Raw genomic sequence first — 7637 nt, forward strand, 5'->3', positions numbered from 1 at the left:
AAGTAGCTTACGCTATGGGAAAACTCCTTTTCTCGAGAATATTGAAGTCTTTATGTAAAACGCATTGCAGCTGCACAGCTGACAGCAATGAACGAAGGCAGCTCGGTCATTGGCTGTGCTGCGGCAACTTGCTCGAACCAATGACGGGGTGACTCTGAATGCGCGACCAATGAGCGCGCTTCGCGCCCGCGCGCGTCAGAGCCCGCCAAGATGGGCGTGGCCAAGAGCTATATATTGGGCGCCCCGTCATGAGAGTTCTTTAGGTTAAAACGACTGAAGCGAACTAACCAAGCACAAGCACGGCAGCTTACGCAATACTCGTTCCCTCCTCTCAGGGAACCGAGGTTACGTTAGTAACCGAGTCGTTCCCTTTCGAGAGGTCTCTCCTATTGCGTAAGTAGCTTACGCTATGGGAACACCATGCAAAACGCCGTGCGTGCTGAACCTCGCCTTATGATAGCCAGAGGCAGGTGCCTGAGCTAAAAAAGCAAAGTTATCATCCAACTAGCCGGCAGAGGCGAGCTTTATATGTGGGAAAGAATACAGAGCGGCTAGAAGGCGCTCAGTGTGCCACAAGCACATACATAATCTAGATACGAACTCGTAGTTCAACTAGCATCATGCTGATAGTACATTGGAATGCAGTGTCGGGACCTGTAGGTTGTAGAACCTGATAAATGTGGACGGTGAGGCCCAGCCTGCCGCCGCACAAATATCCTCGATCGGTATCCCGCTCGACCATGCCCAGGAAGAAGCCACACTCCTGGTGGAGTGTGCTTTGACTCCCCAGGGGCATTGAAGTCCCTTAGCTTCATAAGCCAGCGCTATAGCTTCAACTATCCAGTGAGAGATTCTCTGCTTTGAAACGGCGGAACCTTTCGTACGGCCGCCAAAGCATACAAACAGTTGTTCTGTCTGTCTGAATAGGGCAGAACGCTCCAAATACACTCTGAGAGCCCTAACGGGGCAGAGTAGATTAGCGTCGTGTTCGTCTGCTGGGGACGATAGCGCAGTTAGGGAGATAACCTGTGCTCTGAAGGGAGTGGTGAGCACTTTAGGAATATACCCATGTTTCGGTCTAAGGACGACCCTGCAGTCGTTAGGTCCGAATTCTAGGCAGGCAGCGCTTGTCGAAAGCGCGTGCAGGTCGCCCACTCTCTTGACCGAGGCGAGTGCCAGCAAGAGCGCAGTCTTGAGCGAGAGCTGTTTAAGGTGCACGGTTCGGAGTGATTCGAACGGAGGCCCTTTAGGACAGTAGCTAGGTCCCAGATCGGCACTGAGGGGGGGCGTGAAGGGTTCATCCTCCTAGCGCCCCTTAGGAAACTAATAATTAGGTTGTTTCTTCCCAATGGACGTTCCATTACAGGGTCGTGTGATGCTGTGATGGCCGCCACATATACTTTGAACGTGGAGGGGGCGCGGCCCGCCTCCAGAAGCCCTTGTAGAAAAGCGAGTACGTTCGTAATCTCGCATGTTTCAGGGTTCAGGCCCTTGGCATTACACCAGACACTGAACACTTTCCATTTCTGGGCATATAAGCGTCTCGTGGAGGGCGCCCGCGCCTCAGCGATGGTTTTTAGTGCTCCGCTCGTGAGGTTCCTGGGAACCCGTTGAGGGGCCATGCATGAAGGGCCCACAGATCGGGGCGGGGATGAAATATCATCCCGTTGGCCTGACTGAGGAGGTCTGGCCTCAGTGGAATCGGCCGTGGTGCAGATTGCATTTGCATCAGATCTGGAAACCATGTTTGGTTCTTCCAGAGTGGGGCTATCAGCAGCACTGCGTTTTTCTCCTCTCTGACCCGACTGATGACCTGCGGTAGCATCGCGATCGGGGGAAAGGCATATAAGGGACGGCTCGGCCAGCTCTGGGCGAGCGCATCCATGCTTTTCGTGAAGAAAAGAGGGCAGTGCGCGTTCTCCTTGGAGGCGAAGAGGTCGATCTCCGCTTTGCCAAAGGTTTTCCATAACCAGTGAATCGTCAGCGGGTTGAGAGCCCATTCTCCTGGGAGAATTTTGTCTCTGGATAGCATGTCCGCCCCCTGGTTCAGGGCACCTGGCACATGCGCTGCTCTCAGCGAGCGCAAGTTGTGCTGGGACCATAAAATGAGTCTCCTGACCTGAGTCCACCCTGGCGATTTATGTACGATACTACCGTCATGTTGTCCGTTCGGACCAAGACGTGTTCGTTTCTCAGCTGTGGGAGCAGGGCTCTGAGAGCCAAAGCGACCGCTTTCATTTCCAGACAGTTTATGTGTAGGCGCTTCTCCGGGTTTGACCAAAAGCCGGAGACAGGCCTGCCCTCGTAAAGGGCCCCCCAACCTATTTTGGAGGCATCTGTCGTTATCATCTTTCTCCTTGTGTTCACACCCAGACTCACGCCTGACTGGTACCAGTCGGCGGCTTTCCAGTGCGTCAGGGCTTTTATACAGCCGTGGTTCGCTCTGATTAAAAGGTGGCCCGAACGCCACGCGTGTGTAGGGACGCGGCTCTTGAGCCAGCGTTGGAGAGGGCGCATATGCAACAATCCTAGCTGGAGTACGGCCGATGCTGAGGCCATGAGACCGAGCATCCTCTGAAACCGCTTGACGGGGGCGAGCGCGCCCGCCCTGAATGATGTTGCAAGGCGCCGGATGGTGAGCGCGCGCTCTGATGAGAGACGCGCTGTCATTTGCATCGAGTCTAGAACTATTCCCAGGAAAGAAATCCTCTGGCTGGGAGATAGTATGCTTTTTGCAAAATTGATTCTTAGACCCAGGCATTCTAAATGGCTGATAATCCAAGATCTGTGTGTTATTAACTGACTCTCTGATTGTGCTAGAATCAGCCAATCGTCGAGATAATTCAGTATTCGCACTCCCCTTCGCCTTAGGGGGGAAAGTGCTGCATCCATACATTTCGTGAATGTACGGGGAGCCAGGGACAGGCCGAACGGAAGTACTGTGTACTGGTACGACTGTCCCTCGAAAGCGAATCTCAGAAACGGCCTGTGATGAGGCGCTATTGGAATGTGAAAGTAAGCATCTTTCAGATCCACTGAGAGAAACCAATCGTCCTGGGCGTACTTGCGCGAGGATATGCTTGGTTGTTAACATTCTGAACGAGCGAATCATTAGTGCTTTGTTCAGGTGTCTGAGATCTAGGATGGGGCGGAGACCGCCATCCTTTTTCGGGACGAGAAAATAGCGGCTGTAAAAACCTGCCTCGCTCAGAGAGGGGGGAACAGTTTCCACAGCGCCCTTTTCTATTAGTTTGCGCACCTCGGTGCGTAGAACATGTGAGCACTCTTTTCTCACTTTCGTCTCGACCACAGTCGTAAAACGTGGTGGTCTGCGAGCGAACTGGAGCGAGTATCCGTGCTTTACTATATTCAATACCCATTTCGGCATATCTGGAATATTTTCCCATGCCGCTGCGTGTACAGATATGGGCTGAATACAGGCTAGGGGCGGGCCGCTGTGACGCAGGGACCCGGCCAGCGAATCGCCTGAGCTCATAGCTCTCAGAGGCGCGGGCGCGCGCTGAGCAGCTGAGTGAATGGGCGCGTGTGTGATTACAGCAGCGCGCGCTGTGTCTGTAAAACTCGCAGCCTGGGCTGGGGTTGTGTTTGACACTGTAAGGACAGTGTTTATAAGTGGGGGTGCATAAACAGTGGTAGGCACACGCGTCACTTTTATAATGTTTCCCGCTTTTACTGGGGATGAATTTATAACTGTGTGAACAGTGCTTGTGTGTAGTGGTGCGTACATGACCGTAGGCACGTGATCTACATTCATGGGGTGCGCAGCTTGAGCTGGGAATGAATTTGGCACTGTTTTGACAGTATCTGGGAATGCACACTTTGTGGACATGTGAACCCTTAGTGACACAGGCAGAAAAAGACTCTTTTTGTGTTTTCTGTGCGTCGCCGTAAAAACGGCGTTTGTTTGCAGGTGAGCGAGCTCTGTGACTGGCCCATTGACTGCTGTATGAACATATCCAGCCGCCTGTAAGGGGACTGGGTAATGCTTGAGCTTTTGCAGAGAGAGTGGTCCGGCTTTTGCGCGACACGCACTCTCTCTTTTCATTCTTGTGGCTAGGACGGCTTTCGAGGCTCGGGGTTCAGCACAATCTTGGGCCGAGGACCCCGTCGCTCAGAAGGCGGCTTGCGGTTGTGAGAGCGCGAGCGGCGTCGAGCGTCAGCCTGAGGCGCGGGCTGAGAGGCGGTGGGGGCTGTTCTAGCCCGCTGCGGCTGCGGCGGCCTCTGTCTGCTCTGCGATGAGCTGGAGCGCTTGGGCAGGAAATGCCGCATAGCTTGTGAAGCATTCTGGGCCTCAGTGAAGCGTTCGGCGAAACCCTTAACCGCCGGTCCAAACAGCCCGCTGGTGGAGATAGGCGCGTCGAGAAATGGCGCCTTATCCGCGTCCTTCATCTCAGTCAGAGTCAACCACAGATGGCGCTCGAGAACAGTCAAATTAGCCATGGCACGGCCGATAGACTGGGCGGTGGCCTTCGTGGCTCGCAGGGCTATGTCAGTCGCGCTGCGTAGGTCCTTAAAGGCTTCGGGTTCGGGGCCAGACTCGTCCATAGAGCGGAGAAGCTTGGCTTGGAACACTTGAAGTACCGCCATAGAGTGAAGCGCTGATGCAGCTTGGCCGGCGGCGGCGTAGGCGCGACCGGCGAGAGCTGAAGTAGTGCGGCAGGGCTTCGAGGGGTGGGAAGCTTTGGCTTTCCATCCGGTGGTGGAGGGCCTCCTCGTTCCCTCGTAGCCTCTTTCCTTCGCGCCGTCCACAGAGGAGAGCGAGGAAGAAAAAGAAGGCTTTAGGCGCGCAGAGTGGGGGGCTTTCCACGACTTGGTGAGTTCGTCGTGAACTTCCGGGAAGAAGGGAGAAGGCCTTTGCCGAGGGGCCTGCTGGCGCCCCTGCAGAAACCACTCATCCAGTCGGCTCCGGGTTGGTTCTTCGGGAGAAGACCAATCGAGCCCGAGGTCTTCCACGGCCTTAGAGAGAACGCGGATAATCTCGCTATCCATGGTGGAGCCCCCGCTCGCGCTAGCTAGCGTCGACGGGGCGGGGTCGAGAGTGGAGCCCGGCCAGTCGTCCGATGCAGCGTCGATTGACAAGCTGTCATCCATTCCCCCGTCGTCCTCGGACGCGCCGAAAGTCACAAGGCCCACCGCTCTGCTAGAGGGGTGTGGGTCCGGCTGGGTGAACTGAACCGGCGGTGGGGAAGGCAAGAGCGGCGGTGAAGCACGCGGAGACTGGCTCGGCGTGACGTCACTGAGCTCAGGTTCAGGAAGCCTCTGTGAGCGGCGCTTTTTCTTAGTGCGCGGCTCGAACAGAGGGATGGCGGCGATGGGCTCGCTCACGGCGAAAGCGGCGAGGCGAGCCCGCAGTGCGGAGAGACCCAGGTCGTCACATTCGGGGCATCCGCCCTTGGTCAAAGCAGCTTCTGCGTGGTCCCGGCCCAGGCAGCGAGCGCAGATGATGTGACGATCCCCGTCCGGGAGAAGGTCTCTGCACGACGCGCAGGAAGGCATTTGAAACAACGCCTTGGAAAATTTGCTCTTTTACAAGTGTCGCAGAGCGAACAGATGTAAATACTTGCGTGAGCAGTACGCCGGATGGCTCAGTAGGATCGCGTTAGAAGGCGGCTGAAGGTGCCGACGTCCTCGTAGCAAATCCCGCTGGGATGCTTTTCGACGGCGAAGCTTCAATAATCCGGAGGATCCAGCGAAGAAGGTGTTCGCTGAAGGAGATTAAATCTAAAGAACTCTCATGACGGGGCGCCCAATATATAGCTCTTGGCCACGCCCATCTTGGCGGGCTCTGACGCGCGCGGGCGCGAAGCGCGCTCATTGGTCGCGCATTCAGAGTCGCCCCGTCATTGGTTCGAGCAAGTTGCCGCAGCACAGCCAATGACCGAGCTGCCTTCGTTCATTGCTGTCAGCTGTGCAGCTGCAATGCGTTTTACATAAAGACTTCAATATTCTCGAGAAAAGGAGTTTTCCCATAGCGTAAGCTACTTACGCAATAGGAGAGACCTCTCGAAAGGGAACGCAAAGTGCTGTTACTTCACTTTTACACACAACGTCTGTGTCAGCGCAGCGCGTTTTCTCACTCGAGCATGTGGATATTATTGTTTTTCTCAACATGAACGACGTGAAACAATACAAACACGACAATCATATGCTGACTCGAGTATGTAGGCCTACTTTCTGTACGATAACTGCGCAGTCTGCTTTTTTTGTAGAGTTTTTTCCCCCTTCGCGCTGCTTGAGCTTAAGTGCTTTTGCTGTTTATATTTTTCGTTTACACATTGTTTAGTGTTTTCAACTAAAAGAAAACCTAAAGATATATAGTAGGCTCGTTGTGTATATTTACTACTGTATAAGCTTGTTCAGAAATAATGACAAAAACCTTAAACTTAAAAAAATAACGTATCTCTCGTTGAACGACATTTAAATATAAACCCAGCAGTTTGTCCCAACCACTGCCGCATTTAGTTTAATCTTAAATGTTTTACTTTACTAGCTAACTCCCATTGTGGTAAAATTTTACTTTCACAAGCAAAAAGTTTCGTAAGAAAATTCCTTCTTTTAATGATTTCCTTTGTGAAGTCAATTATTTAATCAAATCATTAAGAACAATCGATAATAGAAAATGTACGTCTTTTCTGAAAAAATATGATGAGATCCTTCATGTTCCATGAGCTATATCTCTGCCGTTTTTTTTTTTTTTTTTTTTTTTTTTTATTTATTTATGTATTGTTTTATTTTTTTTGTTCTCGTTCTGTATCCTTTGACTGTGCAAATTTGACTATGTACAATAGATGCTTATTTGGAAATGTTCTATATTTCTAAGAAATGTATATTTGCACTACTGTAAAACATTTCTTCAATAAAAAAAATAATAAAAAAAAAAATCTCAAAAAAATAAAATAAAAAATAAAATAAAAATAAAAAACTCCCTCCTGCGCTGCACAGACCGAACGGTTGATGACATCAAAGTACCGCGAGAGCGATTCAAAAGCATAAGGAGCCGTCTGCTCTCTAATCGCTCTCGCGGTACTTTGATGTCATAAAACGATCGGTCTGTGCAGCGCCGGTTCAAGTCGAACAAACCTAAGGCCGTGTGTCCACCAAAGCGTCTCTGCTGAAAACGCCTAGCTGTGGGCGCTTGAGAGCGTTTTGGCAGCGCTGCGTTTTTTCAGTTGAGACGATTCGTTGCTATGATACAGAATATCCGCAGCACAGTTTACTTGTAACTGATTTTGCAGATAATTTGTTTCATACTAAAAATTTATTTTTCATCCATTTTGTTCGGTAAGCTCTGCTGGTTGACGTCGTTGTACAGAAAGAATGTTGTGACAGTTGGTCGGTGTGGTATTAGCCCCGCCCCTCCTCGACTGTGATTGGACGGCTGTGTAAAAAGTGACAGTGATGAGCGCAGCGTTTTACCCAAAGTTGAACATTTTTCAACTCTCGGCGACCAGTAAAAAACGCCGGGCGCTCACCGCTTGAGCTCAGCGCCTCGTTACGCTCATGGTGTTTAAAAAACTCGGGCTCCCATTGAAAACAATTGGAATTTTACGCCAGCTGCTTGAAAAAACGCTTTGGTGGACACACGGCCTAATGGCTCCGTTCGTTCTTCATCTTCC

Source organism: Siphateles boraxobius, unplaced genomic scaffold (assembly GCF_051911475.1).
Source record: "Siphateles boraxobius isolate OS27281-9 unplaced genomic scaffold, OSU_SipBor_1 33, whole genome shotgun sequence".
Classification (NCBI taxonomy): domain Eukaryota; kingdom Metazoa; phylum Chordata; class Actinopteri; order Cypriniformes; family Leuciscidae; genus Siphateles; species Siphateles boraxobius.